The following is a 12,262-nucleotide window of genomic DNA, read 5'->3' on the forward strand; positions in this document are numbered from 1 at the left end:
CACGTTCTAAACGACGGTAAATTCTTCTCCGACATCTCGAACGTCCGCACTTACCGCAGTGCGAATATTGAATCCGACCACTACCTCGTTGCAGTATGCCTGCGCTCAAAACTCTCGACGGTGTACAACACGCGTCGAAGTCGGACGCCGCGGCTTAACATTGGGCGGCTACAAGACGGTAGACTAGCCCAAGAATACGCGCAGCAGCTGGAAGTGGCACTTCCAACGGAAGAGCAGCTAGATGCAGCGTCTCTTGAAGATGGCTGGAGAGATATTCGATCCGCCATTGGTAGCACCGCAACCGCTGCACTTGCCACTGTGTCCCCGGATCAGAGAAACGACTGGTATGACGGCGAATGTGAGCAGTTAGTGGAAGAGAAGAATGCAGCATGGGCGCATGGGATTGCTGCAACACCGCACGAGGGCGAACGAGGCACGATATAAACGGGCGCGGAACAGACAAAACTCGATTTTCCGGAGGAAAAAGCGCCAGCAGGAAGATCGAGACCGCGAAGAGACGGAGCAACGGTACCGCGCTAATAACACACGAAAGTTCTATGAGAAGTTGAACCGTTCACGTAAGGTTCACGTAAGGGCCAGGGCCAAGTGCCGCTTGCGTGTAAGGACATAAACGGGAACCTTCTTACGAACGAGCGTGATGTGATCCAAAGGTGGCGGCAGCACTACGAAGAACACCTGAATGGCGATGTGGCAGACGCAGATGGCGGTATGGTGATGGACCTGGGAGAACGCGCGCAGGACATAATTCTACCGGCTCCGGATCTCCAGGAAATCCAGGAGGAGATTGGCCGGCAGAAAAACAGCAAAGCCAATGGGAATGACCAACTACCAGGAGAGTTATTTAAACACGGTGGTGAGGCACTGGCTAGAGCGCTGCACTGGGTTATTACCAAGATTTGGGAGGAAGAAGTTTTTCGCGTGTCCCTTCTACAAAAATGGCGATAAGCTGGATTGTAGCAACTACCGTGCAATCACATTGCTGAACGCAACATAGCACCGCACCGCTGCACTTGGCGCGGTGCCCCCGGATCAGAGAAACGACTGGTATGACGGCGAATGTGAGCAGTTAGTAGAAGAGAAGAATGCAGCATGGGCGAGATTGCTGAAACACCGCACGAGGGCGAACGAGGCACGATACAAACATGTAACCAAACACTCAGTTTGCCTACTTAATTCAAAGGACTCAAACTCATTCTTAGTCTTAACTTAAATAAATAAAGGAAAAGGTAAAAGTAGATTATTTAGAAAGCTAGTAGGGATGAACAAAACTATACATCAAAATTTATTATCTATCTTAGTCCTAAATAAAAAAAACCTATAGTAATATGAAACAAAAAGCATGCAAAATATAATATAGGAGGCAAGAAGGCAAACAGTTATTACAAACTCACAGTACATTGAATACAAATTGTTCAGCAACTCAAACAGCACTACACTACCACATTCACTATGCTGGCAGTTTTTGGTAGCAGTTTTGACCGACAACACCACTACCTAGTGGGCCTAGAATGGGATGGAAAAAAGCCTGTTAACTGGTTCCTGGATGACCAGATGAGCGAACACAGCTATTTTTCCAAAAGTGATAATCCAAGGTGTAGTGCAAGTCAGTACGAAACCCATTGAAGTTTCTGGACAGTAACCATCGTAATCGCCGTTTTGTGTCCAAGTGTCTTCCGGAGTCTTGGAGCTTCGAACCCACGTCAGAAGCAAACCCAACCCACGACCGACGGAACAATTGTTCGCGAGCCAAACCGCATTTCCCGGAGACCAGCGACTACGCAAATATCGTGGGCACAGCAAACCAGGTGCCCGATCGTAGCATCAAGCTGACGCCAACCGGTGAGCCGGCTAACCTCAACGTACCGAGTCAATCCAAGTGGCAACGGCCCGGTCAGAAGAACCCCCCCCACCTTTTTTATACGGGGCAGGAACGAATCTTCATCAACGAGCGCTACCCGAGGACGATTGAATCCAGCAAGCCGCTGGTACTCGTATATACCACGTGGATGTGATCCGGACAACGACGTTCCTTCCCAGTGACTGCCAGTTCAACGGGCCCAAACACTAACACCACACACGGCGTAAGTAGACTGTATTTGGTAGGGTTGTAGCTAGGGCAGTTAGGGCCGTTAGGGACTTTCTTCAATAAAATCATTTGCCGTCGAAACATCTACTTATACTTGTTCCTTTATCTTGCTTATCCCGGTATGAAAGAGCCGACCCTGAGTTTGAGCGAGAGTCTAATGTACTGAGCGGGCGTAATTGACAGATAGTTACAAACAGGCGCGGAACAGACAAAACTCGATTTTCTGGAGGAAAAAGCGCCAGCAGGAAGATCGAGACCGTGAAGAGACAGAGCAACTGTACCGCGCTAATAACACACGAAAGTTCTATGAGAAGTTGAACCGTTCACGTAAGGGCCACGTGCCACAGCCCGATATGTGTAAGGACATAAACGGGAACCTTCTTACAAACGAGCGTGAGGTGATCCAAAGGTGGCGGCAGCACTACGAAGAACACCTGAATGGCGATATGGCAGACAACGGTGGCGGTATGGTAATGAACCTAGGAGCACGCGCGCAGGACATGCGACTTCCGGCTCCGAATCTCCAGGAAATCCAGGAGGAGATCGGCCGGCTGAAAAACAACAAAGCCCCTGGAGTTGACCAACTACCAGGAGAGCTGTTTAAACACGGTGGTGAGGCACTGGCTAGAGCACTGCACTGGGTGATTACCAAGGTTTGGGAGGATGAGGTTCTGCCGCAGGAGTGAATGGAAGGTGTCAAAAAGGGCGACAAGCTGGATTGCACCAACTACCGCGCAATAACATTGCTGAACACCGCCTACAAGGTACTCTCTCAAATTTTATTCCGCCGACTAACACCAATTGCAAGAGAGTTCGTGGGGCAGTACCTGGCGGGATTTATGGGTCGCTCTACCACAGACCAGGTGTTCGCCGTACGTCAGGTATTGCAGAAATGCCGCGAATACAACGTGTCCACACATCATCTATTTATCGACTTCATATGATACCGCATATGATACAATCGATCGGGAACAGCTATGGCGGCTAATGCACGAAAACGGATTTCCGGATAAACTGATACGGTTGATCAAGGCGTCGATGGATCGGGTGATGTGTGTAGTTCGAGTTTCAGAGGCATTCTCGAGTCCCTTTGAAACGCGTAGAGGGTTACGGCAAGGTGATGGTCTTTCGTGTCTGCTATTCAACATCGCTTTGGAGGGAGTAATACGAAGGGCAGGGATTGACACGAGTGGTACGATTTTCACGAAGTCCATCCAGTTATTTGGTTTCACCGACGACATTGATATCATGGCACGTAACTTTGAGAGGATGGAGGAAGCCTACATCAGACTGAAAAGCGAAGCTAAACGGATTGGACAAGTCATCAACACGTCGAAGACGAAGTACATGATAGGAAGAGGCTCAAGAGAGGTCAATGTAAGCCACCCACCACGAGTTTCTATCGGTGGTGACGAAATCGAGGTGGTTGAAGAATTCGTGTACTTGGGCTCACTGGTGACCGCCGATAACGATACCGGAGAGAAATTCGGAGACGCATAGTGGCTGGAAATCGTACGTACTTTGGACTCCGCAAGACGCTCCGATCGAATAGAGTTCGCCGCCGTACCAAACTGACTATCTACAAAACGCTTATAAGACCGGTAGTTCTCTACGGACACGAGACCTGGACGATGCTCGTGGAGGACCAACGCGCACTGGGAGTTTTTGAAAGGAAAGTGTTGCGTACCATCTATGGTGGGGTGCAGATGGCGGACGGTACGTGGAGGAGGCGAATGAACAACGAGTTGCATCAGCTGTTGGGAGAACCATCCATCGTTCACACCGCGAAAATTGGAAGACTGCGGTGGGCCGGGCACGTAGCCAGAATGTCGGACAGTAATCCGGTTTGTTTGTTTGTTTGTGGATACTTCTACAATTAATCCGATATCATAAAGTGCTAAGAAGGTACATATTACTTTTGGTATGATGAAAATTATGTCCAAGTATGAAAAACTATTGCAGCAAAATTCTTAAAATTCAATGAATTTGACAAAATGGGAAGTAAAAAAATGGTTTTGAGGAAATACGGACATTTGGGTCATAGAGGGGTTAAAGGAAACAATTGGAACTTTCTCACCAGATATAAGTGTCCGTTGTATTCTTCTCCATCAACCAGTTGCGCAATTCAACATGATACGCCATCAACGATGACCACAGAAACGTTTATCCGGCGATTTCCAGTAGATGGTAGTATAAGTAAGTAAAGGAGTTTGTTCCAAGGGTTTGTCCTTTTTGTCATTAATTGGAATAGGGGTTCTGTTCGGAGGTGTGGAATCAGCATGTTAGCTTAAAAATTGTGTCTCCTTCCGGACGCGAAACACTATTCTTATTTATCACTTAGAGCGAGAAAAAAACACAGGACGAAAAGCGGGCGAGAAAAAAAAACCGTAACAGGACAATCTAGTGTCAACCGCGGCGAAACCTACTCGATTTCTTTTCTTCCGTAAAACATTACTGAGTTAAAATTAACAACCGTGGTTTCTATTCTATTATCCACCATCAAGCTAGACCATAATATCTACGGCAATATGCCGAAATTCGCTGAATTGGTAGAAATAAAACATAGCCAAAGATAAATCGATTAACGCAGTTACGTCCTTATGATACTAAGCAAGAGAAAAAATGCCTAGACAATTTGCTCATTGCTTATGATTAAAATTTGGTTTATCTTGTTAATGGTAAAGTCGCCGAATTTAGTAATTAATTCTTTCGGGACAGTTTTAGAATAATATGAAAGTAAAGTCGAACATCTGGCAACCGCAACGAATCCGTGTACCCCAAAAGTCCAACAGAATAGAGTACCTTGCCACATTGCGTAAGCATCCGACGAAGGCTGCTGCAACAGCTACAACATTCTGCACGTGCAAAAGCTCGCCAATGCCATCCCCGACTGCTGCCGCGCGCCGGTGAGTTCCCACCCACTGACAACCACCGACGGACGACAGCGTCTGTCTGTCTGCTGACGGTGCTGGGCGCAAACGCGTGGTTCCGTTCCACGTGACTCGTTTGAGTGCCACAGTCGTCGCGACGGGACAGGATCTCACGCCATCAGCAACGGAGCTGGATCGGACTCGCAGGGACAACCCGCCCGGTTGCGATTCAGTTTGTTACAAGCTGTCGTACGGTTTAGAGCGGTTCAGAACGCAATCCGCGCTTGGCTCCAGGTGCGACCCCGGTTTCTTCAGTGTCCGCCGTGGTGCCCGTTATCTGGTAGCGTCACTCAGTGGCAGGTAGGTGGGCACGCAAGGTGGGGCCCGTCCAGTGTCGCCGTTTTCTATCCACCGCGTGCTGCGTCCGCTGGTCACGGTCCGATAGCTCGCTGTTGGGGTCCTCCATATCGTGTCCGTGGTGGTGCGCGCCAACGTCGACGGAACGTGAAACCCGTTTCGTGCGGGAGAAATTCTTGGGTGCTGTGCTTTGAGGAATCTGCCACCGTCCGTCCTAGTTGAGGGGGAGAAGAGGAATTCTGTCATCGCCTGCCATTTGAAGATCCGGTTTGTTATTGTTGTTATTGTGGAAGGTGGCAGTGGCCACGGTGGTTGACGCAAGAGAAAGACCAGTCCGGTCGGCAGGTAGCTGAGCGGTAGAGTAGGCTCCTTCAGTGGAAACCCGGAACGGGAAACGGAAGGGCGTACAGTTTTCATCCTTTTGTGAGTGAGTTTTGCGTGGGGGAGGCATTGCCGCGTCCGTTCGTTATCTTCTGCGACAGTTGTCGACTGGATTATAAGCAGCATAAATAACGAAGTTTACATGCTACGAGGCAATTGTTGAAATCGCACGTTCCTCTGGCTGAAATTCTACTCTTTAGGAGTGTTTATTGTTATAGTTGAAGCTGTTTTGCTACTGTTCCCACCGAAGTGAGTAGAACACGTCGATTGAGAGCGCTGACTACAGCAACAAGCCAAATCCGTGAAACTTGAGTTTCGAACCCCACGGCTAGCCCGACAGACGCCAATTCACCGCAGTAGGGGGATCGCGTGCCAGGCGGAAGAAACAACAAGTGCTAGAACCCGTCAATCAAATTAGTAAAACCCACCGAAGAAAGGATTCGTTAACCTAAACCAGCTATCAGGAGGTGAAACAGCTGCAAGTGAATCTGATCTGACACCTTCGCAGTTAAACATTTGTGAATATTTCCGTCGTTTCAATTTTAGAACCCAAAATTCCAGCTCGCCTGAGTGTGTCGTAATCAGTTGTATCCCTTTTTGCTCTTCGTGCAAAATCTCCGGAAACAGCGTCCACAGTGTGGTGTGTTCGGTGCTGTAGTGAAGGAAAAATCGGCCCCAAAGTGAGCGCGTGGTTATGTAATCAAAGGAAGAGGCTGAGTGCAAACAGGAAGAAAGCAGGCCACGGCCGTCCAGTCAGCCAGCAGGGATAAGTTGAAACGTGGAAGGCGCGACCGTGGAAGAGATTTTTAAAGCGCAGTGTTGAGGGTCCCCGATGAGTGGAATTGTTGGGTAATAGCTACATAACACGATTTACTGTTGTTTTTGTTGGGGAGCTTTGGAAAAAAAAACAGGTTACGGAAGTTGGTGTTTTGAAGTCTGAGAAAGTGAAGTGGTCGTGCCAAAATTGACTTTAGACGCTTGTGAACGCGTGCAGGTGCGGCGTTCAATGGGAAGATTCCTGCTCTGTTAAAGGTGAGTTGATTGGAAGGGGTGAATGGAAACGCTTGGTACTTTGTTCATTTAAAAGGGAAGAGACTCATGTCTTGTTTTCGTTTCCGTTTGTTCTATCCATAATTATACGTAGCGTTCATTTTTGGATTTTGCAAGGTAATTTCTCCCGCGATTAGTTTTAAACGGTTTCAAAGGAAAATCTCCCTAAATTGCAGCTTGTAAACTTGTGTAGGAGGCAAAAAAATATTGAAGTTTTCCGTGTAGTGTAAAATCTTTACGGGAGCATTTTGTCAATTACTTCTGTTTCGCATGGCGTTTGACAAATTTAATTTTTTGTTTGTTTTTGTTCTGCGTTTTCCCTTGCTTCGATTGCGCGTACACTGATAAGCGTTCACATAGCCAATTATGTCTCGAGCAAAGAGATCCCGCAATATTACATTGTCACCGTTACCATTACCATAAGGCTAGGCTCTACATTAAGATCTTGCTAAGCGAGTACCTATATTTTTTTGCAAGGAAAAAGGATTATCCATTACAAGTGACTTGGATGCGTTGTTTTCTCAAAGAGTTATTTTAAAGATTAATTTCATTTTACAGTTGGTTCAATCTTTTGGATAATAAAATGTTAATACACATTTTTTGTTTTTAGTTTAAACGGTTAGAGCGGATGACTAGAGATTAGGAATCCGTGATTTTTGACATTCCACAAAGTACGTCACGCACAAATCGACGATTTTCAACCAATCCCTCCCCCCTTCCCCCTTCGTAGCACTTGTTGTATTAATCTCTAAATAATTTTGTATGAATTGTCATGCTGCTCGGATAATCCCTCCCCCCCAAAACTTTGTGGATGGCCCTTTATATACCAATCGACTTATCTCGATGAATTTAAGTGGTGAATGTTTATGCGTGTGTATGTATTTGGACAATTCTGTTCGTTCCTCTAGAAATTGATCCAAAAATTGTACTGTGGGGAAATCAGAAATTTATGTTACAAACTATTCGAAAGGAAATTCCGTTGCGTGAAAGGATTTCTTTGCGAATTTTTTGTGAAAATTTTGATTCCTGAGGATGTTTTCCTGGGGATCCTTCGGAAGTGAATTCTTTCAGAAATTATTGAAATTAGAACCCTTCCGGAAATAATTGTTTTTTTGTAGGGAAATTATTAAGCTTTTGTAGTGAAATGTCTTTACCTGTCATAACTTGTCTTATAACAGGTGTTGTTTGCAGATCTTTTTTGACAACCAATGTGGGAATTCAGCTAGTAGCCCTTGTGGAGTTACGCCTGGCGTTTCTGAGAGAATTCTTTCAGAAAGTTGTGTAAGAGCTTCTTCAGAAACTCCTGATATTGATCTGGAGCGATTATCCAGAAGATCGTCTAGGAATTCAGATGGAAATTACTAAAGCAATTCTTTTGTAAGTAAATCTAGGAATTCTTCGTAAGGTTCCTCCCTGAAACTCCAGCTGGAATTTTTCCAGAAATGTCCTCAGGAATTCTATTTCGAGTTCTTATGAGATTCTATTTGGGAGTTTCTAACGAAAATCCTATAGAAAGTCTATGGAATTATAAGACTATGGAACCATCGAAGTTTCCCAAAATGAAATCACCTTTTTTTTTGGGAATTCTGTGAGTTTATTTGATTTTATTTTGTATTATTTTTATTCATTCAGACTAAGGCCCAAGTGGCCTGTGCGGTATATAAGAGTCTTCTCCATTCGGCTTGGTCCATGGCTATACGTCGCTAACCACACAGTCTATGCAGGATCCGCAAGTCATCTTCCACCTGATCGATCCACCTTGCCCGCTGCGCACCTTGCCTTCTTGTGCCCGTCGGATCGTTGTCGAGAACTATTTTCACCAGGTTACTGTCTGACATTCTGGCTACGTGCCCGGCCCACCACAGTCGTCCGATTTTCGCGGTGTGAACGATGGATGGTTCTTCCAGCAGCTGATGAAACTCGTGGTTCATTCGCCTCATCCACGTATCTTCCGCCATCTGCACCCCACCATAGATGGTACGCAGCACTTTCCTTTCGAAAACTTCAATTGCGCGTTGGTCCTCCATGAGCATCGTCCTGGTCTTGTGTACGTAGAGGATAACCGGTCTAATGAGCGCTACAAAACGCTCAGTTTTGTACGGCAGCGAACTCTATTCAATCTTGCGGAGTTCAAAGTACGTACGATTTCCTGCCACTATGTGTCTCCGAATTTCTCTGCTGGTATCATTTTCGGCAGTCACCAGTGAGCCCAAGTACACAAATTCTTCTGCCACCTCGATTTCGTCACCACCCCAGGGATGGAATGCTCCTCAGAGTAAATCAGGAGAAGAAAAAAAATGCTCACTGCTCTCGACACACGAATCTTTACTCTTCTCTTTTGTACTTTTACGTTTCTCTCTTTTTAGGGTAGCATTTCTCAATGATAACTAAATGGTTTGACTCAATGAGGTGAGGAAAAAGTTGCTCATTGAGTATCTTTGAGTCTCTTTCTGACGGATGGAATTGGTGGTGGCGAATAAATTTATGATAATTAGTTGGCTAATCTTACGGTAGCCAGTAGGTTATTGTATTTATCGTGTTTGTTTAGTAAACAATTCAACCACTGTCATAATGCGTGTTTAGGACTGTTCCATTTAGTTTTTACACGTTGAAGAAATTAAAAGAACATAATAATTTTCATTCAAAATTGAAGCAGTCGAACAAATCTTGTATCAATTGGTCAAAACGGTATACACTGGATTCGCTTTTCATGCGGTTTGATATGAGGCTTCCTTTTTATACGTATTTTGGGTCTCACGCGTTTTAACGCGTTTACACAATATTTTAAAGAAGGTCTTGGTGCCTTTATGCCACTAAGATCAAGGGATCGCTCCCTGGCCCTTACCTTTTCATCTTCTTTAATCATCATCATCATCATCTTTATCTATCTATATTTCATTTCATTTATTTAGTTAACATCTAAACAGATAACACTGAATCAACAATTTGACGCCACAATGCACGGTTCGAGGCCGCATCTCTCCATCCTCGGATACGCCCCACGCTCGCCAAGTCGTTCTGCACCTGGTCTGCCCATCTCGCTCGCTGCGCTCCACGCCGTCTCGTACCTGCCGGATCGGAAGCGAACACCATCTTTGCAGGGTTGCTGTCCGGCATTCTTGCAACATGTCTTGCCCATCGTACCCTTCCGGCTTTAGCTACCTTCTGGATACTGGGTTCGCCGTAGAGTTGGGCGAGCTCATGGTTCATTCTTCGCCGCCACACACCGTCTTCTTGCGCACCGCCAAAGATGGTCCTAAGCACCCGTCTCTCGAATACTCCGAGTGCTTGCAAGTCCTCCTCGAGCATTGTCCATGTTTCATTTCCGTAGAGGACAACCGGTCTTATTAGCGTCTTGTACATGACACATTTGGTGCGGTGGCGAATCTTTTTCGACCGCAGTTTCTTCTGGAGTCCGTAGTAGGCCCGACTTCCACAGATGATGCGCCTTCGTATTTCACGACTAACGTTGTTGTCAGCCGTTAGCAAGGATCCGAGGTAGACGAACTCTTCGACCACCTCGAAGGTATCCCCGTCTATCGTAACACTGCTTCCCAGGCGGGCCCTGTCGCGCTCGGTTCCGCCCACAAGCATGTACTTTGTCTTTGACGCATTCACCAGCAGTCCAACTTTTGTTGCTTCACGTTTCAGGCGGGTGTACAGTTCTGCCACCTTTGCAAATGTTCGGCCGACAATGTCCATGTCATCCGCGAAGCAAATAAATTGACTGGATCTGTTGAAAATCGTACCCCGGCTGTTACACCCGGCTCTCCGCATGACACCTTCTAGCGCAATGTTGAACAACAGGCACGAAAGTCCATCGCCTTGTCTAAGTCCCCGGCGCGATTCGAACGAACTGGAGTGTTCGCCCGAAATCTTCACACAGTTTTGCACACCATCCACCGTTGCTTTGATCAGTCTGGTAAGCTTCCCAGGGAAGCTGCTCTCGTCCATAATTTTCCATAGCTCTACGCGGTCTATACTGTCGTATGCCGCCTTGAAATCTACGAACAGATGGTGCGTTGGGACCTGGTATTCACGGCATTTTTGAAGGATTTGCCGTACAGTAAAGATCTGGTCCGTTGTCGAGCGGCCGTCAACGAAGCCGGCTTGATAACTTCCCACGAACTCGTTCACTAATGGTGACAGACGACGGTAGATGATCTGGGATATCACTTTGTAGGCGGCATTAAGGATGGTGATCGCTCGAAAGTTCTCACACTCCAGTTTGTCGCCTTTCTTGTAGATGGGGCATATAACTCCTTCTTTCCACTCCTCCGGTAGCTGTTCGGTTTCCCAGATTCTGACTATCAGTTTGTGCAGGCAAGTGGCCAGCTTTTCCGGGCCCATCTTGATGAGCTCAGCTCCAATACCATCCTTACCAGCTGCTTTATTGGTCTTTAGCTGTTGAATGGCATCCTTAACTTCCCTCAAGGTGGGGGCTGGTTGGATTCCATCATCCGCTGAACTGACGTAGTCATCTCCTCCGCTGCCTTGACTTTCACTGCCTGTACTCTCAGCGCCATTCAGATGTTCCTCGTAGTGCTGCTTCCACCTTTCGATCACCACACGTTCGTCCGTCAAGATGCTCCCATCCTTATCCCGGCACATTTCGGCTCGCGGCACGAAGCTTTTGCGGGATGCGTTGAGCTTCTGATAGAACTTGCGTGTATCTTGAGAACGGCACAGCTGTTCCATCTCCTCGCACTCCGCTTCTTCCAGGCGGCGTTTCTTCTCCTGAAAAGGCGGGTCTGCTGTCTCCGCTTCCGTCTATAACGTTCCACGTTCTGCCGGGTACCTTGCTGCAGCGCGACCGCCCGCGCTGCGTCCTTCTCCTCCAGAATCCGTCTGCACTCTTCGTCGAACCAATCGTTCCGTCGACTTCGACCCATATACCCGACGTTGTTCTCCGCTGCGTCGTTAATGGCTGCTTTGACTGTATTCCAGCAGTCCTCAAGAGGGGCCCCATCGAGCTCACCCTCTTCCGGCAACGCTGCCTCGAGATGCTGCGCGTATGCAGTGGCGACATCAGATTGCTTCAGTCGCTCTAGGTCGTACCGCGGCGGTCGTCGGTACCGAACATTGTTGATGACGGATAGTTTTGGGCGCAGTTTAACCATCACCAGATAGTGGTCAGAGTCGATGTTAGCGCCACGATATGTCCTGACGTCGATAATGTCGGAGAAGTGCCGTCCATCAATCAGAACGTGGTCGATTTGTGATTTTGTCTGCAGTGGTGATCTCCAGGTGTACCGATACGGGAGGCTGTGTTGGAAGTAGGTGCTGCGAATGGCCGTATTCTTGGAGGCGGCGAAATCAATTAGTCGTAGGCCGTTTTCGTTCGTCAGCCGGTGAGCGCTGAACTTTCCAATAGTCGGTCTAAACTCCTCTTCTTGGCCAACCTGAGCGTTCAAATCTCCTATGATGATTTTGACGTCGTGGCTTGGGCAGCTGTCGTACTCACGTTCCAGCTGCGCGTAGAATGCGTCCTTATCAT

The 12,262-nt window shown here is 47.3% G+C and overlaps 1 protein-coding gene across 2 annotated transcripts in view; it reads left to right on the forward strand.

The window, feature by feature from the left end:
* The first annotated feature begins 5,237 nt into the window (after positions 1-5,237).
* Positions 5,238-12,262, forward strand: part of LOC134207130 (frequenin-2) — a 616,630-nt gene continuing 609,605 nt past the window's right edge. For both annotated transcript variants that reach the window (XM_062682848.1, XM_062682850.1), the window contains exon 1: positions 5,238-6,747. The gene's annotated coding sequence lies outside the window, so the exon portion shown is untranslated. The remainder of the gene's footprint in view (positions 6,748-12,262) is intronic.

This window comes from Armigeres subalbatus, chromosome 1 (genome assembly GCF_024139115.2).
Source record: "Armigeres subalbatus isolate Guangzhou_Male chromosome 1, GZ_Asu_2, whole genome shotgun sequence".
In the NCBI taxonomy this organism is placed as follows: Eukaryota; Metazoa; Arthropoda; class Insecta; order Diptera; family Culicidae; genus Armigeres; species Armigeres subalbatus.